This window comes from Apodemus sylvaticus, chromosome 7 (assembly GCF_947179515.1).
Source record: "Apodemus sylvaticus chromosome 7, mApoSyl1.1, whole genome shotgun sequence".
Lineage (NCBI taxonomy): Eukaryota > Metazoa > Chordata > Mammalia > Rodentia > Muridae > Apodemus > Apodemus sylvaticus.
In genome coordinates this window covers 97,127,925-97,153,361 of record NC_067478.1, presented here as the reverse complement: position 1 = coordinate 97,153,361, position 25,437 = coordinate 97,127,925, and positions in this window count along the sequence as shown.

Genomic DNA, 25,437 nt, shown 5'->3' with positions numbered 1-25,437 from the left:
CATTCAGGATCTAAAATCAGAAGTAGAAACAACTAAGAAAACTCAAGGGAGACAACTTTGGAGATAGAAAGCCTTGGGAAGAAATCAGTGGACATAGATGCAAATATCAACAACAGAATACAAGAGATAGAAGAAAGAATCTCAGACGCTGAAGATACCATAGAAACCATGGACTCAACAGTTAAAGAAAATGCAAAAGGCAAAAAGCTTGTAACCCAAAATATCCAGGAAATCCAGGACACAATGAGAAGACCAAACCTAAGGATTATAGGCATAGATGAGAGTGAAGATTTACAACTTAAAGGGCCAGCAAATATCTTCAATACAATTATGGAAGAAAACTTCCCTAACCTAAAGAGAGAGATGCCCATGAATATAGAAGAAGCCTACAGAACTCCAAACAGACTGGACCAGAACAGAAATACTTCCCATCACATAATAATCAAAACACCAAATGTACTAAACAAAGAAAGAATATTAAAGGCAGTAAGAGAAAAAGGCCAAGTAACATAGAATGGAAGACCTATCAGAATCACAGCAGACTTTTCACCTGAGACTATGAAGGCTAGAAGATCCTGGGCTGTTCTCATGCATACTCTTAGAGAACACAAATGCCAGCCAAAACTACTATATCCAGAAAAACTCTCAATCACCGTAGATGGAGAAACTAAGATATTCCATGACAAAACCAAGTTTACTCAATATCTATCCACAATCCCAGCCCTACAAAGGATAATAGGAGGAAAACACCAATACAAGGAGGGAAAATTCATCCTGGAAAAAGCAAGATAGTAACCTTTCATCAAACCCAAAAGAAGTTAAGCATTCAAATTTAAAAAATAACGTCAAAAATGATAGGAAGTAACAATCACTATTCCTTAATATCTCTTAACATCAATGGACTCAATGCCCGAATAAAAAGACATAGACTAACTGACTGGATTCATAAACAGGACCCTACATTTTGCTGCTTACAGGAAACACACCTAAGGGTCAAAGACAAACACTACCTTAGAGTAAAAGGCTGGAAGACAATTTTACAAGCAAATGGTCTCAGGAAACAAGCTGGAGTAGCCATTTTAATATCAGATAAAATTGACTTTCAACCCAAAGTCATCAAAAGAGACTCTGAGGGACACTTCTTGTTGGTCAAAGGAAAAATACAACAAGAAGAACTCTCAATCCTGAACATCTATGCTCCAAATGCAAGGGCACCCTCTTTCATAAAAGAAACTTTATTAAAGCTCAAAGCACACATTGCACCTAACACAATAATTGTGGGTGACTTCAACACTGCACTTTCCTCAATGGACCGATCAGGAAAACAGAAAGTAAACAGGGACATAATGAAACTAATTGAAGCTTTGGACCAATTAGATTTAACAGATATATATAGAACATTCTATCCTAAAGCCAAAGAATATAACTTTTTCTCAGCACCTCATGGTACCTTCTCCAAAATCGGCCATATAATTGGTCACAAGACAGACCTCAACAAATATAAGAAGATCTAAATAATCCCATGCCTCCTATCAAATCACTATGGAGTAAAAGTGGTCTTCAATAGCAACAAAAACAACAGAAAACCCACATGCACGTGGAAACTGAACAATATTCTACTCAATGATACCTTGGCCAAGGAAGAAATAAAGAAAGAAATTAAAGACTTTTTAGAACACAATGAAAATGAAGACACAACATACCCAAATCTATGGGACACAATGAAAGCGGTGCTAAGAGGAAAACTCATAGCCCTGAGTGCCTCCAAAAAGAAAATGGAGAGAGCATACATTACCAGCTTAATGACATACCTGAAAGCCCTGGAACAAAAAGAAACTATTTCTCTCAGGAGGAGTAGAAGGCAGGAAATCATCAAACTCAGGGCTGAAATCAATCAAGTAGAAACAAAGAGAACCATACAAAGAATCAACAAAACCAGGAGCTGGTTCTTTGAGAAAATCAACAAGATAGATAAACCCTTAGCAAGACTGACCAAAGGGCACAGAGAAAGTATCCAAATTAACTTAGAAATGACAAGGGAGATATAACAACAGAAACTGAGGAAATCCAAAAAATCATCGGATCCTACTACAAGACCCTGTACTCAACACAACTGGAGAATCTGGAGGAAATGGACAATTTCCTTGACAGATACCAAATACCAAAATTAAATCAGGACCAACTAGACCATCTAAACAGTCCCATAATGCCTAAAGAAATAGAAGGAGTCATAGAAAGTCTTCCAATCAAAAAAAGCACAGGACCAGATGGTTTCAGTGCAGAATTCTATCAGACCTTCAAGGAAGAGTTAACAACAATACTCTTCAAATTATTCCACAAAATAGAAACAGAAGGAACACTACCCAATTCCTTCTATGAAGCCACAATTATGCTGATACCAAAACCACAGAAAGATCCAACAAAGAAAGAGAACTTCAGACCAATTTCCCTTATGAACATCGATGCAAAAATACTCAATAAAATTCTTGCCAACTGAATCCAAGAACACATCAAAACGATCATCCACCATGATCAAGTAGGCTTTATCCCGGGAATGCAGGGTTGGTTCAATATACGGAAATCTATCAATGCAATCCACTACATAAACAAACTCAAAGAAAAAAGCCACATGGTCATTTCATTGGATGCTGAAAAAGCATTTGACAAAATTCAGCATCCTTTCATGCTTAAAGTCTTGGAAAGAACAGGAATTCAAGGCCCATACCTAAACATAGTAAAAGTAATATACAGCAAACCAGTAGCCAGCATCAAACTAAATGAAGAGAAACTTGAAGCAATCCCACTAAAATTAGGGACTAGACAGGGCTGCCCCCTCTCTCCTTATCCTTTCAATATTGTGCTTGAGGTACTAGCTCAGGCAATTCGACAACATAAGGAGGTCAAAGGGATACAAATTGGAAAGGAAGAAGTCAAACTATCATTATTTGCAGATGATATGATAGTCTACCTAAGTGACCCAAAAAACTCTACTAGAGAGCTCCTACAGCTGATAAACAACTTCAGCAAAGTGGCAGTTTATAAAATCAACTCAAGCAAATCAGTGGCCTTCCTATACTCAAAGGATAAGCAGGCTGAGAAAGAAATTAGGGAAATGACCCCCTTCACAATAGCCACAAACAGTATAAAGTATTTTGGGGTGACTCTTACCAAACATGTGAAAGATCTCTATGACAAGAACTTCAAGACTCTGAAGAAGGAACTGGAAGAAGACCTCAAAAAAATGGGAAAACCTCCCATGCTCATGGATCGGTAGAATCAATATGGTTAAAATGGCCATTTTGCCAAAAGCAATATACAGATTCAATGCAATACCCATCAAAATCCTAAGTTAATTCTTCACAGAGTTAGAAAGAGCAATTATCAAATTCATCTGGAATAACAAAAAACCCAGGATAGCTAAAACTATTCTCAGCAACAAAAGAAAGTCTGGAGGAATCAGTATCCCTGACCTCAAGCAATACTACAGAGCAATAGTGTTAAAAACTGCATGGTATTGGTACAGTGACAGGCAGGAGGATCAATGGAGCAGGTGTTGGAGAGGGTGTGGAGAAAGAGGAACACTCCTCCACTGCTGGTGGGGTTGCAAATTGGTACAACCACTCTGGAAATCAGTCTGGAGGTTCCTCCAAAAACTGGGCACCTCACTTCCAGAAGATCCTGCTATACCACTCCTGAGCATATACCCAGAGGATTCCCCACCATGTAATAAGGATACATGCTCTACTATATTCATAGCAGCCCTATTTATAATTGCCAGATGCTGGAAAGAACCGAGGTATCCCTCAACAGAAGAGTGAATGCAAAAAATGTGGTATATCTACACAATGGAGTACTATTCAGCCATTAGAAACAATGAATTCATGAAATTCTTAGGCAAATGCATGGAGCTAGAGAACATCATACTAAGTGAGGTAACCCAGACTCAAAAGGTGAATCATGGTATACACTCACTAACAAGTGGATATTAACCTAGAAACCTGGAATAACCATAACATAATCTACACATCAGATGAGGTACAAGAAGAAAGGAAGTGTGGCCCCCTGTTCTGGAAAGACTCAGTGAAGCAGTATTCGGCAAAACCAGAACGGGGAAGTGGGAAGGGGTGGTTGGGGGGACAGGGGGACAGAAGGGGGCTTGCGGGACTTTCGGGGAGTGGGGGGTTAGAAAAGGGGAAATCATTTGAAATGTAAATAAAAAATGCATCGAATTAAAAAAAAAGTTCTGGGGATACTGCAGGGCTCTGGGAAGTTTTGATAAATGGAGAGTTGTTCCTATTACTGTTCACCTGGACTGTAGTAAAGGGTTTGTCTGTCATGCTCTTAGATTCAGAAGGGCCTCTTCTGTTTCGGAGGAAACTGTTCTTAAGGTTTCTAAAGTTTTCTGTTAAGTTTTAAGGTCTTTGTCTCAAATGCCCTGGAGCTTAAGGAAAATAAACTGAAATCTGAAATAAAACTTAAAATAAAAAGTTCTTTGTCATTAAAAATGATTTGATTATTTACTATAGTTTTGACTTTTCTGATTTTAACAGTATTGTATAACAAAAACCTGGTTATTTTATTATTTAAAAATATTTAATATTTACTTTTATCTCATTGGGTTCAATTAGCACTACCAAATGCAATCTATATTGTTAAATATCTTTCAGAGGTCATTTCCAAATAAAATGTTTATTGTAGTTTGCCAGGATGCTGTTTTCTGATGTTAATTTTTCTTCCTCAGGAGGGGCTGCCAACCAATGAGCAAATGCTCAGGTGATATCATGTGAATCTGCTGCTCAGTTTTAATTTTTGATGATCAAATAAATGCTAAATTCTGTGATTTGGTCCAAGAAAGTAAAAGGTGGAATGGGAGGTCTAGAAGAGAAAACGATCAAGACAGGGAGGAAGAGAAGATGGAGCAAAACCATATGGCCATAAAAAATTTTAACTTGCAAGGATATCATAGTTGGGGGATAGGTTGGTGTGGTGATAGACCTGCTCAATCTAAGTTTATAACTTATAAATATAGTAACTGGAGTCTGTGCTTTGACATGGGTTTATTGAGGAGAAAATAAACCTGTCCATCATTTCAAAACAGTCTCATAGTAATTATTTTAAGCGAAGGAAAAGAATAAAATTTGATTATTTTGTTCAATATTTTTGCATCAATGTTCACGAGGGAGATTCATCTGAAGTTCTCCTTCCTTGTTTGGTTTTTGTTTGGTTTAGGTATAAGTGTTATTGTGGCTTCATAGAAAAGTTTGCAGACTATCAGTGTTAACTCTTCTTTGAAGATCTGACAGAATTTTCAGCTAAACATATCTTGTCCTGGGCTTTTTTTTTTTTTTTTTTTTGATGGGAGTTTATTAATGACTGCTTCTATTTCCTCAGGACTTATGGGACTATTTAGATAATTTATCTGATACTGTTTTAACATTGGCATCTGGTATGTATCTAGAAAGTTGTCCATTTCATCCAGGTTTTCAAATCTTCTTGAGTATGAACTCTTGTAGTAGGATCTGATGATGTTTTGAATTTCCACAATTTCTGTTGTTATGCCTCCCTTTTCATTTCTGATTTTATTAATTTGGATACTGTCTCTGTGCACTCTGGTTAGTCTGGCTAAGGGTTTATCTATCTTGTTGATTTTTTTCAAAGAACCAGATCCTTGTTTTGTTGATTCTTTGTATAGTTCTTTTTATTTCTGTTTGGTTGATTTCAGCCTTAAGTTTAATTATTTCTTGTCGTCTACTCTTCTTGGGGGTATTTGTTTCCTTTTGTTCTAGAGCTTTCAAGTGCACTGTCAAGCTGTTAGTGTCTTTCTTTTTGGAGACACTCAGAGCTATGTGTTTTCCTTTTAGCACTGCTTTCAATGTGTCCCATACATTTTGCTATGACCTGTATTCATTTTCATTAAATTCTAAAAAGTCTTTAATTTCTTTCTTTATTTGTTCCTTGACCAAGCTATTACTGAGAAGAGTACTGTTCAATGTCTACATGTATGTGTGTTTTCCTTTGCTTTTGGTTGAGCTTAAAACCAGCCTTAGGCGGTGGTGATCTGATAAGATGCATGGAATAATTTCAATATTTCTGTATCTGCTGAGTCCTGTTTTGTGACCAATTATAATGTCAATTTTTGAAATGGTACCATGAGGTGCTGAGAAGAAGGTATAATCCTTTGCTTTAAGGTGGAATGTTCGATAAATATCTGTTCGATCCATTTGGTCCATGACTTCAGTTAGTTTCACTGTATCTCTGTTTAGCTTCTGATTCCATGATTTTTCCATTTTTCAGAGTGGGGTATTGAAATCTCCCACTGTTATTTTGTGGGATTCAATGTGTGCTTTGAGCTTTATTAAAGTTTTTTTATGAATGTGGGTACCCTTGCATTTGGAGCATAGATATTCAGGATTGAAAGTTCATCTTGGCAGATTTTTCCTTTGACCAGTATGAAGTGGGATTGCAAGTTGGTAAAACCACTCTAGAAATCAGTTTTTTGATTCATCAGAAAATTATACATAGTACTACCTGCAGACCCAGCTATAACAAACCTGGGCATATAACCAGAAAATGCTTCTACATGTAATAAGGACACATGCTCCACTATGTTCCTTTGCGAAGATGGAAAGAACCCAGATGTCCCTCGACAGAGGAATGGATACAGAAACTGTGATATATATATATATATATATCACACACAATATATATATTATACACACAATGGAGTACTATTCAGCTATTAAAAACAATGAATTCATGAAATTCTTCGGCAAATGGATGGAACTAGAAAGTGTTATCCTGACTGAGGCAATCCAATCACAAAAGAACACACACAGTATGCACTCACTAATTTGAGGATGTGATCCCAAAAGCTCAAAATAAACAAGTTACAATTCACCCAGCACAGGAAGCTCAAGAAGAAGGAGGACTTAAGTGAGGGTGCTTTGGTTCCTCTGGGAAAGGGAACAAAATACTCACAGGAGCAATATCGGAGGCAATGTGTGAAGCTGAGACTGAAATAAAGACCACACAGAGACTGCCCTACCTGGCGATTCATCCTATAAACAGTCACCAAAATCCAACATTTTTATGTAAGACAAGAAGTGCATACCAGCTGAGCAGTGGTGGCACACGCTTTTAATTCAAGCACTTGGGAGGCAGAGGCAGTCAGATTTCTGAGTTTAAGGCCGGCCTGGTCTACAGAGTGAGTTCCACAACAGTGAAGAGTATACAGAGAAACCCTGTCTTGAAACAACAACAATAGCAATAACAACAACAAAACAAAAGGGAAAAAAAGGAGTGCATATCAAAAGGAGCATGCCATGGTTGTCTTTAGAGGGACCCTGCCAGAGCCTTACAAATACAGAAGCAGATGCTAGCAACCAACTATTGGACTGGGCATGGGGTCCCCATTGGAGGAGCTGGAGGATGGTCCAGAGGAGCTGAAGGGATTTACAGCCCCATGGGAAGAACATTGATTTCGGTCACCCAGACTCCCCAAGACTACCAGGGACTGAACAATCAACCAAGGGGAACACATGGCTCCAGCCAAAAATGTGGCAGAGGAAGGCCTCGTTGGGCACCAGTGGGAGGAATGGTCTTTGGTCAGGTAAAGGCTCAATAGAGTCCCCAACACAGGGAAACCAAGGGGGAGGTGGGAGTGTTTTTGGTGGTGAGGCATATGCATGGATGCAGGGGGAAGAAGGAGGGGGAGGTGCTGGAGGTGTTAGGGGAAGGGGATATCAGGGTAGGTTTTACCATTGACAATGTAAATGAAGATGATATTCCATAAAAAATTGAGTATTGTTTTTGTGGGATTTAATATTCATTGTCAATGTGACATATATAATCATGTAGGAAACACACTAAGTATGTGTTGGAAGATATTTCCAGGGAATCTTACCTGAGATCTATACAGAATCTTAGTAGAGCCATAGAATGGACTACTGTCTTAGTTTAAGTAAAAAGGTAGTTGAAAGATGCCAGCTGAGAACCAGCATTCATTTTTCTCTGATTTCTGATTATAGGTATAATGTGACAACCTTCATATGCCTATCACCACATCTTCTTACCATTGATGGATAATTTCCCTAAAACTATAATCTCATATAAACACTTTCTTCCTGAAGTTGCATTTTTCAAGTATTTGGTCTTGACACAGCATATACTCTTACTGAATGTGATTCACATTTCTGTGACAGGAAGTCAAAAACAAAGTCATGCCATTCTTTTTTTTATTATATTTTATTTGATATATTTTACTTACATTTTAAATGATTTCCCCTTTCCTAGCCCCCCACTCCAAGAATTTTCCATAAGCCCCCTTCCCTCCACCTGTTTTCCCACCCAACCCATCCCACTTCCCTGTTCCCACTACTGGTATAGTACTAAAAAACATTTGTTGGGAATTTGGAAAGACAACGCTATCACTTATGATATGGCTCAATTACAAGCCCAAATCTTTGCTAAGAGCAAAGCACATGTTGAATCTGCTGTCATAGAGGATTTGGCTCAGTCTATTAACCTTGGCTTATGGTGTTTAAACCCTGTTAGTTGGCTACAATGGATCATTGTTACCATGGCTGCAGGAAAAATTATTCTTCTCCTCCTTATTTTTCCAGTCATCTACAGACTAATCTTTCCCTCCATCTCCCCAGCCAAAAAAGAAATTTGTGAGTTCAATTAAGCAATATGGGAGAGATGCCACACCAACCACAGTAGAATCTGTGTGACAAGTTCCACAGACTGAGGCATTAGAATTCAAAAGACGAAAGTCTCCTGGAACCAGTTCTGGGACTCTCTGCCAGAGAAAACATATTGAGCCATAGTTCTCATGGCAATTCTTTTGATTTGTTCTTTCATTCCTTTTCTTAGTTACAGCTTCCTGACAACCTAGGCAATGATCTTAAGTAAGAATAATGGGTATAATTCACATGACCTTATCTCCAGGGAAACAAATGTTTTAATTTTCAATTCATTTACAAAATTATTATGATAGATAAAACTTTCCGAGCAATCAAATCTCATATGACTACATGTGTGTCATCATTGGTGGGTTTTGGTATATGGTAAAGAAGGCCTTAATTAGAACGATTTAAAACTAAGCTCATTCCCACTGTGCCCTTGGAGCCTCTCACATCCCATATCTTTGATTTTTTAGAGGATCCCCCACCATACTCCCCACAGCTACATAATTCCATTCATTTTCCTGGCCATCTGAAGCTCTGAGGACTCAATGGGGATGATCTTAGACAAAAGATCCCAGTGGTGGGGTGATGGAACCTTAAGAGAACCCCTCTAGCAGATAGAGTCCTCAGTAGAGGGATGGAGCCAGCTATCTACCTTCATTGTTTTGAGCTAGAATTGTTCCCATCTAAAGGAAATGCAAGGAAAAAATGGAGGAGAGTATGAAGGAACATCCATTCAGTGATCAGCCCAACTTGGGCTCCAACCTATGGGCAAGCACCCCTGACTGTATTATTGACTCCATGCTGTGCTTGCAGACAGGAGCCTAGCATGGGTATCCTATGAGTTGCTCAAGCAGCAGCTGACTAATACAGATGCAAATACTTACTGCCAACCATTGAACTGAGGTCTCACGAACCCCTATAGAATAGTTAGGGGTAAGATTGAAGTAACTGAAGGGGATGGCATTCATATAGGAAGAACGTCAGACCAGAATTAACTAACTCAGAACCCTCAGTGTTCCCAGAGATGAAACTACCATCCAAAGATCATATATGGGCTGATCTGTGGACATCAGAATATATTTAGCAAAATATTGCGTTGTCTGGCCTCAGTAGCAGAGGATGTGCCTCATCCTGTAGAGACTTGATGTCCCAGGGAAGACAGATGCTAGAGTTGGGGGTGAGGGGAGAGCATCTTCTGAGCAGTAAAGAGTAAGGGATATGGGGTGAAGAACTCTGGGAGTTGGGACTGAGAATTAGGGCAACTGGAATATAAAGAAATAAAATATTTTAATAAAAATTTTGGAGAGGAATTAGAAAAATTGAAAAATTTATGTTTTGAACATTTATAAAGAATCAGATATTAGATGTTAAGGAATAATTGACCATAGGGGCCTGAAAGTTACGTCAGCACTTAAGAACACTGACCAGAAAGATTTATTAACCAGTTCTTGGGAATATGCTACTAGCCTTGGATGACCACCCTATTGAATATATTCTTTTAGATTTATTAAATTTTGATGGTGATGTTATCTGTTCTGTTTGTGATTTGCTGAACATGTAGTTTCAGGGTTGTGATGCTTAGATGATTTTTGTATTTTACTTTGCCTAATGATTCTTGTTGGTATTCATGATTATAGTGCTGGATATGGTTTCCAAGAGTTCATGTTTGGTTTAATGTATAAAATTCCCTGCTTGAGAGCTGCGAAATACACTCAGATACAAATTGCCTATGTGTTTGTTTTTGGTAGTCACCAGCAAATTCTTTCCCACCTGTTCTTCGAGGACCCTCATTCCAGGGACCCCCAAAGCTGGCTGGAGTGGTTCGTGGCAGCTGGTGCTTCAACTTGGGGGCTCAAAGAAAGTAAGCTTTCTGTCTCATATTTTTCTAAAAAAACTTTTTTTCAGGTTAAGGATAGGACCTTGTCAAGAGTGCTTCAAACTTCCTCTATAGAGGTGTTAAGAGGATGAGAAGGTAAGAATCATGGGGCATTCACAGTTCAAATACATAGGCTTGCTCTTGGCAGTACTGAGACATATGTTAGAAATTATCAGTGTTAAAACCTCAGAGAAGAGTTTAGCAACATTTTATGATTTTTTTATTGAGAGTCAGTCAGTGGTTCCCAGAGGAAGGAAGCCTATCTTTAGAAGATTTTATTGCTAGATTGGAAAAAGGACTAGACTTGATGCTTCCTCCCTCCGAGAACGTGTTGTATTATTAAATCAACTTGCATGGGAAAATGCCAATACTCTCTGCCAGCAACTAATTAGACGTATCTGAAAAACAGGGACTGTGAAAGATTACATCAAAGCATGTATATATGCCTCACCAGCAGTGATCCAGAGTTAGCCTATGCTGCAGCAATGCAAGGGCAACATTTTTTTTTGCCTATTGTCAGATCTTAAAAAGAGGAAGAAACCAAAAGGTTTTGTGCTTTTCTTGTAGTCAGCAAGGACTTATAAGCCGAGAGTGTAAAAAAGAAGAGCAGAATTCAACATATAAAAATAAGAAAAATCAATGTCCGGGGTTATGTCCTCGGTGTAAGAAGGGAAAGCATTGGAGGAATGTATATATATATTTCCTAAAGATGGAACACCTCTGAATGGTGAGGAGACAAAAAAATGGGGTGAGGGACATGCCCTCTGCCCCAAAATTAAAAAAAGGGCAAAATACGGAGACAGAGGAAGGTAAAAGTAAACTGAATCCTCTGGCCCTTGGGCTTATCATCTTAAGCTTACTCAGAGCAACATCAGGAAGTACACGATTAGATCTTGCAGTAGACAAAGAGTATATACTCTCTATGAGGGACTGCAATTGGTAGATACAGGATTTAAGGGGCCACTATCACCACCTAACTCTGGATCACTGCTGGTGAGGCACCTTTGACCTTATAATAGGGAGAAGCTCAAGTTTTAACCAAAAATTTGAAGTTCTTCCTGGAGTAATTGATTCAGACCCCATGGAGAGGTAAAAATTATGATTAGGCCATTAAAAAATACAATACAACTACATAAAAACCAATGGGTATCTCAGATAATACTACTCCCTTATATACAACTTTCCAACCCAATATTAAAACAGATTAGAAGGGTTGAATGGTTTGGCTCCACAGAAGTGTCAGCCTGGGCTCAGGAAATTGCTAGACAAAGACTCTTAAAATATTTTTAAAGTAGAAGTAGAAAATATCCAAGGATTTTTGGACACATGAGCAGATAGGTCTTACATTGCAGGAAAGGACTGTCTTGGGACATGTCCTATCGTTCATACCATGTCTACTCTGGTGGCATTGGGACTACCTTCCAATGTAGCTCAAAGTTCAAAAATCCTGACATGGGAATGTGAAGGCAAAATGGCTACTTTTCAAAATTACATTATTTTCTTTTTGCCATTCTCCCTATGGGGATGAGATATCTCAGGGGAAATGAAAGTAAAATTAACCACAGATGAAAATTGGAATGATCAGCATTATTTATAGTGGCTGCTGATGAGTTATATGCAGATTAAGTTTTTTTTATTCGATATAATTTATTTACATTTCAAATGATTTCCCCTTTTCTAGCCCCCCCCCCCACTCCCCGAAAGTCCCGTAAGCTCCCTTCTCTTCCCCTGTCCTCCCTCCCACCCCTTCCCAGTTCCCCGTTCTGGTTTTGCCAAATACTGTTTCACTGAGTCTTTCCAGAACCAGGGACCACTCCTGCTTTCTTCTTGTATCTCATTTGATGTGTGGATTATGTTTTGGGTATTCCAGTTTTCTAGGTTAATAACCACTTATTAGTGAGTGCATACCATGATTCACCTTTTGAGTCTGGGTTACCTCACTTAGTATGATGTTCTCTAGCTCCATCCATTTGCCTAAGAATTTCATGAATTCATTGTTTCTAATGGCTGAATAGTACTCCATTGTGTAGATATACCACATTTTCTGCATCCACTCTTCTGTTGAGGGATACCTGGGTTCTTTCCAGCATCTGGCAATTATAAATAGGGCTGCTATGAACATAGTAGAGCATGTATCCTTATTACATGGTGGGGAGTCCTCTGGGTATATGCCCAGGAGTGGTATAGCAGGATCTTCTGGAAGTGAGGTGCCCAGTTTTCGGAGGAACCGCCAGACTGCTTTCCAGAGTGGTTGTACCAATTTGCAACCCCACCAGCAGTGGAGGAGTGTTCCTCTTTCTCCGCACCCTCTCCAACACCTGCTGTCTCCTGAATTTTTAATCTTAGCCATTCTGACTGGTGTAAGATGAAATCTTAGGGTTGTTTTGATTTGCATTTCCCTAATGACTAATGAAGTTGAGCATTTTTTAAGATGCTTCTCCGCCATCCGAAGTTCTTCAGGTGAGAATTCTTTGTTTAACTCTGTACCCCATTTTTTAATAGGGTTGTTCTGTTTTCTGGAGTCTAACTTCTTGAGTTCTTTATATATATTGGATATTAGCCCTCTATCTGATGTAGGATTGGTGAAGATCTTTTCCCAATTTGTTGGTTGCCGATCTGTCCTCTTGATGGTGTCCTTTGCCTTACAGAAACTCTGTAACCTTATGACTTCCCATTTGTCAATTCTTGCTCTTAGAGCATACGCTATTGGTGTTCTGTTCAGAAACTTTCTCCCTGTACCGATGTCCTCAAGGGTCTTCCCCAGTTTCTTTTCTATTAGCTTCAGAGTGTCTGGCTTTATGTGGAGGTCCTTGATCCATTTGGATTTGAGCTTAGTACAAGGAGTCAAGGATGGATCAATTCGCATTCTTCTGCATGCTGACCTCCAGTTGAACCAGCACCATTTGTTGAAAAGGCTATCTTTTTTCCATTGGATGTTTTCAGCCTCTTTGTCGAGGATCAAGTGGCCATAGGGGTGTGGGTTCTTTTCTGGATCTTCAATCCTGTTCCATTGATCCTCCTGCCTGTCACTGTACCAATACCATGCAGTTTTTAACACTATTGCTCTGTAGTATTGCTTGAGGTCAGGGATACTAATTCCCCCAGGTTTTCTTTTGTTGCTGAGAATAGTTTTAGCTATCCTGGGTTTTTTGTTGTTCCAGATGAATTTGATAATTGCTCTTTCTAACTCTGTGAAGAATTGAGTTGGGATTTTGATGGATATTGCATTAAATCTGTATAGTGCTTTAGGCAGAATGGCCATTTTAACTATATTGATTCTACCGATCCATGAGCATGGGAGGTTTTCCCATTTTTTGAGGTCTTCTTCCATTTCCTTCTTCAGAGTCTTGAAGTTCTTGTCATACAGATCTTTCGCATGTTTGGTAAGAGTCACCCCAAGATACTTTATACTGTTTGTGGCTATTGTGAAGGGGGTCATTTCCCTAATTTCTTTCTCAGCCTGCTTATCCTTTGAGTATAGGAAGGCCACTGATTTGCTTGAGTTGATTTTATAACCTGCCACTTTGCTGAAGTTGTTTATCAGCTGTAGGAGCTCTCTAGTGGAGTTTTTTGGGTCACTTAGGTAGACTATCATGTCGTCTGCAAATAATGATAGTTTGACTTCCTCCTTTCCAATTTGTATCCCTTTGACCTCCTTATGTTGTCGAATTGCCCGAGCTAGTACCTCAAGTACAATATTGAAAAGATAAGGAGAAAGGGGGCAGCCTTGTCTGGTCCCTGATTTCAGTGGGATTGCTTCAAGTTTCTCTCCATTTAGTTTGATGCTGGCTACCGGTTTGCTGTATATTGCTTTTACTATGTTTAGGTATGGGCCTTGAATTCCTGTTCTCTCCAAGACTTTAAGCATGAAAGGATGCTGAATTTTGTCAAATGCTTTTTCAGCATCCAATGAAATGACCATGTGGTTTTGTTCTTTGAGTTTGTTTATGTAGTGGATTGTATTGATGGATTTCCGTATATTGAATCAACCCTGCATTTCCGGGATAAAGCCTACTTGATCATGGTGGATGATCGTTTTGATGTGTTCTTGGATTCGGTTGGCAAGAATTTTATTGAGTATTTTTGCATCGATGTTCATAAGGGAAATTGGTCTGAAGTTCTCTTTCTTTGTTGGATCTTTGTGTGGCTTTGGTATCAGCGTAATTGTGGTTTCGTAGAAGGAATTGGGTAGTGTTCCTTCTGTTTCTATTTTGTGGAATAGTTTGAAGAGTATTGGTGTTAACTCTTCTTTGAAGGTCTGGTAGAATTCTGCACTGAAACCATCTGGTCCTGTGCTTTTTTTGGTTGGAAGACTTTCTATGACTCCTTCTATTTCTTTAGGCTTTATGGGACTGTTCAGATGGTCTAGTTGGTCCTGATTTAATTTTGGTATTTGGTATCTGTCAAGGAAATTGTCCATTTCCTCCAGATTCTCCAGTTGTGTTGAGTACAGGCTCTTGTAGTAGGATCTGATGATTTTTTGGATTTCCTCAGTTTCCGTTGTTATGTCTCCTTTTTCATTTCTAAGTTTGTTAATTTGGATACTTTCTCTGTGCCCTTTGGTCAGTCTGGCTAAGGGTTTATCTATCTTGTTGATTTTCTCAAAGAACCAGCTCCTGGTTTTGTTGATTTTTTGTATGGTTCTCTTTGTTTCTACTTGATTGATTTCGGCCCTGAGTTTGATGATTTCCTGCCTTCTACTCCTCCTGGGTGAAATAGCTTCTTTTTGTTCTAGGGCTTTCAGGTGTGTCATTAAGTTGGTAATGTATGCTCTCTCCATTTTCTTTTTGGAGGCACTCAGGGCTATGAGTTTTCCTCTTAGCACTGCTTTCATTGTGTCCCATAGATTTGGGTATGTTGTGTTTTCATTTTCATTGTGTTCTAAAAAGTCTTTAATTTCTTTCTTTATTTCTTCCTTGACCAAGGTATCATTGAGTAGAGTATTGTTCAATTTCCACGTGTATGTGGGTTTTCTGTTGTTTCTGTTGCTAATGAAGACCACTTTTATTCCATAGTGATCAGATAGGAGGCATGGGATTAGTTCTATCTTCTTATATTTGTTGAGGTCTGTCTTGTGACCAATTATATGGTCGATTTTGGAGAAGGTACCATGAGGTGCTGAAAAAAAAGGTATATTCTTTTGTTTTAGGATAGAATGTTCTATATATATCAGTTAAATCTAATTGGTCCAAAGCTTCAGTTAGTTTCATTGTGTCCTTGTTTAGTTTCTGTTTTCCTGATCGGTCCATTGAAGAAAGTGCAGTGTTGAAGTCACCCACAATTATTGTGTTAGGTGCAATGTGTGCTTTGAGTTTTAATAAAGTTTCTTTTATGAAAGAGGGTGCCCTTGCATTTGGAGCATAGATGTTCAGGATTGAGAGTTCTTCTTGTTGTATTTTTCCTTTGACCAGCAAGAAGTGTCCCTCAGAGTCTCTTTTGATGACTTTGGGTTGAAAGTCAATTTTATCTGATATTAAAATGGTTACTCCAGCTTGTTTCCTGAGACCATTTGCTTGTAAAATTGTCTTCCAGCCTTTTACTCTAAGGTAGTGTTTGTCTTTGACCCTGAGGTGTTTCCTGTAAGCAGCAAAATGTAGGGTCCTGTTTACGTATCCAGTCAGTTAGTCTGTGTCTTTTTATTGGGGCATTGAGTCCATAGATGTTAAGAGATATTAAGGAATAGTGATTGTTACTTCCTATCATTTTTGACGTTATTTTTTAAATTTGATTGCTTAACTTCTTTTGGGTTTGATGAAAGGTTACTATCTTGCTTTTTTCAGGGTGAAGTTTCCCTCCTTGTATTGGTGTTTTCCTCCTATTATCCTTTTTAGGGCTGGGTTTGTGGATAGATATTGGGTAAACTTGGTTTTGTCGTGAAATATCTTAGTTTCTCCATCTATGGTGATTGAGAGTTTTGCTGGATATAGTAGTTTTGGTTGGCATTTGTGTTCTCTTAGAGTCTGCATGAGATCTGCCCAGGACCTTCTAGCCTTCATAGTCTCAGGTGAAAAGTCTGCTGTGATTCTGATAGGTCTTCCTTTATATGTTACTTGGCCTTTTTCTCTTACTGCCTTTAATATTCTTTCTTTGTTTAGAACATTTGGTGTTTTGATTATTATGTGACGGGAAGTATTTCTGTTCTGGTCCAGTCTGTTTGGAGTTCTGTAGGCTTCTTGTATATTCATGGGCATCTCTCTCTTTAGGTTAGGGAAGTTTTCTTCCATAATTTTATTGAAGATATTTGCTGGCCCTTTAAGTTGTAAATCTTCACTCTCATCTATGCCTATAATCCTTAGGTTTGGTCTTCTCATTGTGTCCTGGATTTCCTGGATATTTTGGGTTACAAGCTTTTTGCATTTTGCATTTTCTTTAACTGTTGAGTCCATGGTTTCTATGGAATCTTCAGCATCTGAGATTCTTTCTTCTATTTCTTGTATTCTGTTGTTGATATTTGCATCTCTGTCCCCTGATTTCTTCCCAAGGCTTTCTATCTCCAAAGTTGTCTCCTTTTGAGTTTTCTTAGTTGTTTCTACTTCTGTTTTTAGATCCTGGATGGTTTTGCTTAGCTCCTTCACTTGCTTGTTTGTGCTTTCCTGTAATTCTTTAAGAGATTTTTGTGTTTTTTCTTTCATGACCTCAGCCTGTTGACCAAAGTTCTCCTGTATTTCTTTAAGAGATTTTTGTGTTTCGTCTTTCATGACCTCAGCCTGTTGACCAAAGTTCTCCTGTATTTCTTTAAGTGTTTTTTGCATTTCCTCCTTGTTGGCTTTTGTATTCTCCTGGATTTCTTTCAATGATTTTTGTGTTTCCCTTGCAAGGGCTTCTAACTTTTGATCCATTTTCTCCTGAATGTCCTTCATGTGTTCCTGTACCAGCATCATGACCAGTGATTTTAAATCCAAATCTTGTTTTACTGGTATGATGGGGTATCCAGGACTTGCTGGTAGAGGAGAACTGGGTTCAGATGTTGCCATATTGCCTTGATTTCTGTTAGTGACGTTCCTGCGTTTGCCTTTTGCCATCTAGCTCTCACTGGTGTTACTTGGTCTTGTCAGTGCTGGACTCACCAGTGCAAGCTGCCCCTTCCCTGTTGTCCTCTGGTGCACAGCTTACACCCTGCACATCCTGTAGACAGGGTGCTGTTGTCCAGGCTGTTCAGATCCCGAAGCAGGCACCTGAAGGCTCCCGCTGGGGCCCGCAGGATTTATTGGAGCACACCGACTTCTCCAGCTGGCCGCCCGGAAGCCCCCACTAGCCTCTTGAGGGACCTGGAGATGTGGTGCGGCCACCCAGGCTGATCTGAAGCGGAGAGAGTTGACCTGAGGGCTTCTGCCTGAGGCCTTGCCCCAGATTGTGTCTGTGGACCAGATGGAACCCGTGTGCACCCCCAGGGAGCTCCGAAGGTGTATGCTGCTGTGACCTCCCCTTTGTTCCGCTCACTCCACTGGGCAGCCGATTTCCCCAACCGTGCTGGCGCACACTAGGTTAGCCTTGTCGCCCAGGCCCTGAGTCCAGGCAAAAGCCTGGGAAGCCAAGGTCCGAGCAAAGTTCCCCTAGGGCTATGACTGTTATTTGGGTCCGCCAGGTGACCTGGATGGCGGGCGTGCACGTCCGCGCTCCCCGAAAGCCCCGGGAGAGTCTGTTGTGCTAATAACCTCCTGGGCGGGTTGACACACAGATGGCCCACCAAGCCGCCCAGTTCTTGGGGTCAGTCCTGTGCCTTTTGGGGCCTAGACCCCCGTTTTGTTAGTCTCAGGCTACGCTTGTTAGCCGTCTCTGCCCTCCCGAGCACTCTGGGTCCTGTAGGCAAAATGGCGGCGCGTGCGCCGGCCAGGGCAAAAAAAACTCCTGGCTGGGTTGGCGCCCCGATGGCCACTCGAACAGCCCAGGGCCTGGGTGCAGGCCAACGCCCGTCAGGCTCAGACCCCTGCGGTGTTGGGCCTAGGATTATGTTTGTGTACCTCAGTTTGTCGAATCTCTGGAGCCCGGAATCAAGATGGAGGTGAGTCTCTCCTGACTGGCGGGAAGCCGAGTCGCAGATTAAGTTTTATGGATTAATGATGCGACTGTGTGGAAAATCAGTAGTCCCTTACTCAAGAAAATATACAGACTCTAGAACAATTAGTAGAAGAACAACTGAAGTTAGTACATATTGAAGAATCTAACAGTCCATGGAATACTCCTGTTATTGTCATTAAGAAAAAAAATCAGACAAATGGAGACTCTTACAAGATATTAGGGCTGTTAAAAAGACAATGTATGATATGGGAGTTTTACAGCCAGGATTTCCATCCACAGTAACCGTTCCAGGGTATTATTATATTATAGCTATAGATTTAAAGGATTATTTTTTTGCAAAATAAAGTTACAACCAGAAGATACATGAAGATTTGCTTTCAGCATTCCTTGTGTCAATGTACAAAAGCCATTTCAAAGTTATCAATGAAAGGTTCCTTCCCAAGTTATGAAAAATAGTCTAACTCTTTGTCAGAAGTTTGTAGATCAAGCTTTAAGATCCATCAGGGCTAAGTATAAAAAGGCTTTTATTCTACATTTTATGCATGATATTCTTATAGCAGAAAAATGAAAAGGACTTAAATGAATTTTGAGAAATATGATTGAGTCATTAACCTAGCATGAACTAATTATCGACCCTGATAAATTCAACATAACAAGCCAATAAATTATAAGGGGAAAAACAATAATAATGAATATGTTATATCTCAAAAATTGCAACTTTGGGTTGATAAATTAAATTAATTAATTAATTTATTTTCAATAATAATTGGGAAATTTTAATTGGATTAGATCATATTTAAAAATTACCACAAGACAGTTGCATCATTTGCTTTAAATTCTTAAAGGAGATCCTGATCCCTATTCTAAAAGATAGCTTACAAAAGAAGCCTTAAAACATTTAGAATTGATAGAGCAAACGATGCAAGATGCTAAAGTAAAATAGATAAACTACCTAAGACATGGTTTCTTATTATACTTAAACATCTTACACACCTACTGCATGTTTATGGCAAGAAGGTCTATTGGAATGGATTTGTTTCCCTTCTACTCAAGTAAAAATGGTATCTTCTTATCCTTTCATGTGTATCATTTAATTGTAATCAATTAAATATTAAAGGAAGGTTAAGATCCAGGGAACTACTCAGCAAAGAAATACAAGATATTGGTAACCCTATAATAAGGAACAATTGGAGTCCTTGTTTCAAGCTTCAGATGATGGGGGAATTGCATATGCTTATTATATGGGACAAATCAAATACCACGTACCTCAACACCCTATATTAAAGTTTGTAGGAGAAATGGAAATAATCTTTCCTTCTAAAATAGCATTGGAACCTATTTCTGATGCCCTCTTAGTATTTACAGATGTGTCATCCAGTGGAATTTCACCTGTCTATATAAAAGATAGACCTGTAATTATTAAAAATGTAAAAGTAATTTCTGAACAGCAGATGGAAATCACTGCAGTTACTACTGCCATTAAACACATACCTGAAGAGTTTAACCTTTATACAGATTCTAAATATGTAGTCATTTTCCCCCAGATGTAGAGAAAGCTCTTATATCTGGAAATTCCAAAATTATATCACTCTTGCTTCAGTTGCAAAACTGTAATTCAATCAAGAAAAAGAGAATTTTTATAGGACACATCAGAGGATGTCCTGGCTTGCCAGGTCCATTGAATTTAGGAAATGCTATGGCAGCTTTATTGTCAAAAGAACACTTGATTGCTAGTATGGTTGAACAAGCATTAGAAAGTCATGCTTTACATCATCAGAACACATTAACTTTGAGAAGGATGTTCAATTTGACACAAGAATAGGCTAGGCAAATTGTGAAGGACTCTGAACATTTTCCTGATGTATATCAGCCATTAAAGATGTGAGTTAACCCAAGGGGCCTTACGAATCAAGTTTTGTGGCAAATGGATATAACTCATGTCCCAGAAGTTGAAAAATTGGGCTATGTACATGTTACTGTAGATATCTACTCTCATGTGATCATAGCCACTGCCAGAACTGGGGAGGCTGAGAAAGATGCCATTCAACATCTTCTTATATGCATCTCCTCCTTAGGTGTCCCAATAAGAATTAAAACTGATAATGCTCCAGCTTATACTTCTCAAGCTTTTGCACAGTTTTGCTCTCAATGGGGTACAGATCATACAAAAGGAATTCAATATATTCCTCAAGGTCAGACTATCAGAGAAAGGACTCATCAAAATCTTAAGGTACAACTTCAAAGATTAAAATTTAGTGTCCATTACTATTTGCTTTCTCAATTATTAAGCCATGCTTTATTTACCATTAATCACCTTAATGCAGATGATAAAGGTTTTACTCCTATACAAAAACATTGGGCTCCCCTACAGCATTCTGTTATTCCTTTAGTAATGTGGAAGGATCTTTTAACAGGTACTTGGAAAGGGCCAGATGTATTAATCACCTCAGGAAGAAGATATGTATATGTTTTTGTACAGAATGCAGAAACCCCAGTCTGGGTCCCAGGCAGACTTATTCGACCCTTCCACCAAAAATCCTCTATTGAGTACCCAGAAAAGAAAGAATCAAAAGAAGGCAAGAGAAGTGATACGGAATATGAAGACGCTTGCTCTCTCTTCTCCACATAATATTTCTAATGCTTTTCCAGGATTATTTAGACTTTTTGCTGCAACTAATACGGTTCTTCTTAAAAAGAATAAGTAATTGAAGAGCAGTCCTTTGGCAATTAGATCTTACCTAAACTTTCCTTATGGTATACTCGTTGGACAGTCCTCAGATTTACAAATTATTAAGGCAGAACGATTTTATCATGTCAGCTGTTCCAAATGTATTATAACTGTATTGATCATATATCAATGAAAAAGTATTCAGTTATTTTGCTATTGCAAAGACCTTCTTATGTGATGCTTTCTGTAGATTTGAAAGATGATGTTTGGTTTGATAATATAGCTTTGCAAATGCTTAAAAGAGTTAATGAGCTAATGAGACCAAAGTGTTTTGCTGCACCTTTAGTTTTAGGCATTAGTGCTTTAATCGTCATCCTTACCTCATTTACACTTTCAACAGTTGCAATAGTTTTAGGTATAAACACTGCAGATTTTTTCATGGTTTAAATAAAAATGTCTCTTTAATACTTGCACATCAATGAATTATAGATAAACAGTTAAAAGTAAAACTTGATGCTTTAGATATGGATTTGGCATTAGGACAAGAGGTAGAAAATATTAAAGGTTCAGCTTTCTACCAAGTGCCAAGTCAGCTTTTGGTACATATGTGCAACCTTATAATGAAAGTCACAATTGGAATATTACTAAAAACTTTTGTTGGAAATTTAGAAAGACAATGATATCACGTATGATATGGCTCAATTCCAAGTCCAAATTTTTGCTACGAGCAAAGCTCGTGTTGAATCTGCTGGCATAGAGGATTTGGCTCAGTCTATTAACCTTGGTTTATAGTTTTTTAAACCCTGTTACCTGGCTACATTGAATCATTGTTGTCACCGTGGCTACAGGAATAATTCTTCTTCTCCTTATTTTTCCAGTCATGTTCTGAATAATCTTTTCCTCCATCTCTACAGCCAAAAGAGAAATTAAGAGCTTCAATTTAAAAAAAAGGGGAGAGATGTCAAACAAACACCAGTAGAATCTGTGTGACAAGTTCCACAAACTGAGGCATTAAACTTCAAAAGAAGAAAGGCTGCTGGAACCAGTTGTGGGACTGTCTGCCAGAGAAAACACATTGAGCCATAGTTCTCATGGCAATTCTTCTGTTTTGTTCTCTTTTATTCCTTTTCTTAGTTACAGCTTCCTGACAGCCTAGATAATGATCTTAAGCAAGAATAATGGGTATGAAACCACCCCTTGAGATGGGTCATGAACATGATCTTATCTGCAGGGAAACCAATGCTTTACTTTTCACATCATTTACAAAATTATTATGCTAGATAAAACTTTCCCAGCAATAAAATTTCATATGGATACACATTTGTCATTGGAGGTGGGATATGATAAAGAAAGCCTCAATTAGAAAGAATTAAAATAGTTTAAATTTATGCTTTGAATACTTATAAAGTATCAGGTTTAGATGTTAATCAATAATTTGCCATATGGGCTGGAAAGTTATCTCAGTGGTTAAGAGCACTGACCATAAAGATTTATTAACTTTTTCTTGGGAATATTCCAGTAGTCTTGGATGACTGCCCTATTGAATATATTCTTGTAGAATTGTTACATTGTGATGGTGATGTTACCTTTTCTTTTTGTGATTCATTGAGCATGTAGTTTTAGAATTAATGCTTAGAAGATCTTTGTATTTTACTGTTCCAAATGATTCTTGTTGGTATTCATGATTGTTTTGCTGGATATGGTTTCTAAGAGTTGTCTTATGTTTGGTTTAATGTATAACGTCCCCTTCTTGAGAGCTGCAAAATACACTCAGATTCAAACTGATTCTGTGTTTGTTTCTGTTTGTTACTGCCAAATCCTTATCTACCTGGACTACAAGGACCCCCATCCCAGGGACCCCCATCCCCAGCTGGGACTTTTCATGACACCTATGGCAGTCTCACCCAAGTCAGCTTTCTGCTGGATCCATTTTTCACATCTTACCATTCAAGGGCAAAACATGGCTTTCTGTTCTTATCTAGGGGAATGCTGTGGAATCAAACTTATAAGTTATTTTATTTTTAAATTTGTCTTATTTTTTATTCGATATATTTTTTATTTACATTTCAAATGATTTCCCCTTTTCTGGCGCCCCACTCCCGGAATGTCCCATAAGCCCTCTTCCCTCCCCTTGTTCCTCCATCCACCCCTTCCCACTTCCCTGTTTTGGTATTGCCCTATAGTGCTGCACTGAGCATTTCCAGAACCATGTGCTACTCCTCAGTTCTTCTTGGACACCATTTGATATGTGGATTATGTCTTGGGTATTCCAAGTTTCTAGGCTAATATCTAGGTAGGCATGGTGGGTGCATTTGTAGCTGAGACCTTACATCCTGAACTCTGAACAAGAACCAGGGTGGATGTACTAGGAACAGCACATGGCTTTGAGACTTCAAAGGCTGCCACAGTAACACACTTCATCCAGTAATGCCATTACTGTGTGGCACACTTTCTCCAGTAAAGCTTTCTATACCTCCCCAAACGCCACCACAAATGGGGACCAAACTTTCAAATACCTGTGCTTATGGAGGACAGTCACAGATTGAAACTTAAGGGGGGTTGTCCTCTTAAACTTAAACTTTATGTTAATATATCCCACGTAACATCCGTATCTGAGACCATCAGCCAGCTCTGTTTCTCCCAAAGGGGCTATACTGATTAAATATTCTATAATGGCTAATCTTGATTATCAATTTGCCATACTTATGAAAGGATTACTTCTGTCAAATTAATGGTCCTTAGCACTAACTACATCTCTTTAGTACTGGAGAGTCCAGGATTTAATTCATTCACTAAGACTAGTGGGAGATGTAGCAAGGCAAAGTTTTTTCCATCTTCTCTCTGCTACAGCCATCTCTGTTTTAAACTGGAATTGAGTTCCCTTTTCTCCATGAAAAGTGCCATGGTAAATACCCAGTCCTGTTCTAGATACCCCGAGTCAAAATGTCCCAGCTAACTGCAAATTCTTAGCTCTTGGTAAACTGCCTAGCAGGATATAGTTTTTCTCTGCTCTCTGTATTTAACAATTCCCTGTAATATGTATTAGAGGCTGTACTGTGAGAATGTTTCTCTTCACGTAGTTGCTGGCCCCCTTAACACAGATTGTCAATTTGAATTTTGGTTGAGCCAAAGTTGAATTTTGGTCATAGTGTCTCCTATTTGCAACAATTATCTTCCAGGCTGCTAGGCCACTACCTGTTAGTGGGACTAATAAATTATTTTGAATGAGTGAAACCCTTGAGGCACAGTTCTCTGCCTCAAGAGCAAATGTTCAGAGATGAGATTGGTGCAGTCTCCATCTTGATATTCTTTGGTCACACAAGGATTGCCAGGAGCCAAACTGAACTTACCTTATATTTAGAGTTGATTTTAAAGACAGGCTTCGGTTTTGACTTCTACTCAGCCACAGACCTTGGAGAAATTGAGTAGTCAATGGTGCCCTCCCAGAATAAGAAAACATCTTACAGCTGCCAGAGACTCACCTTGGCAGAATGCCCTGTCTATGTGGAAAATCCCACTTGCCTTACTTCTTCCTTGCCTGTATAAGTTCCCTGAGAAAATACAGTTTTTGGGGGCCTTGAACAAAGTTGGTCTTGGCCTTCTTCTTTGCATCTCCTGTTTCTATTTCTCTGCCCTTCTCTTCTAGGGTTCCCTGTCAAACCCCCCTGCCGGCTGGGGCAAAGGATTCCTGTGATAGTTGTCAACCTAGCATATTAATTACAGTCCCTTTAATGTGGTGTGATCATCTTATTAACTGGTCTTCAATAAAGTGTCTGATTTGGAAATATGCGGATCAGAACAACTTTTTAAAACTGTTCTTATAATATTTAAACATTGTAACAGCCATGTGCTATGTTATAATTGAAATTACGTAGAATCTTTAAATGTTTAAGAATAAATACTAAGGTGGTGAGAGGATGAAGAGATAGCATACTGGACATGGTGGCAGCATGTCTAAGATGAGCTAGAAACCTAGGACAAAGAAAACTCCCAGGAATCTTTGAGGATGTCCATAGACTCCTAGCAACAAGCGATAGAGAGCCTGGACTAGCCACATTCTATAACCAGGTAAGATTTCCAATGGAGGAATTGGGACACCAACCCAGTCACAAAAGCTTAGACCCACAGTTTCTCCTGCCTACAAGGTGTGCATGGGTATAGATGGAGCAGAATTTGTGGGAGGA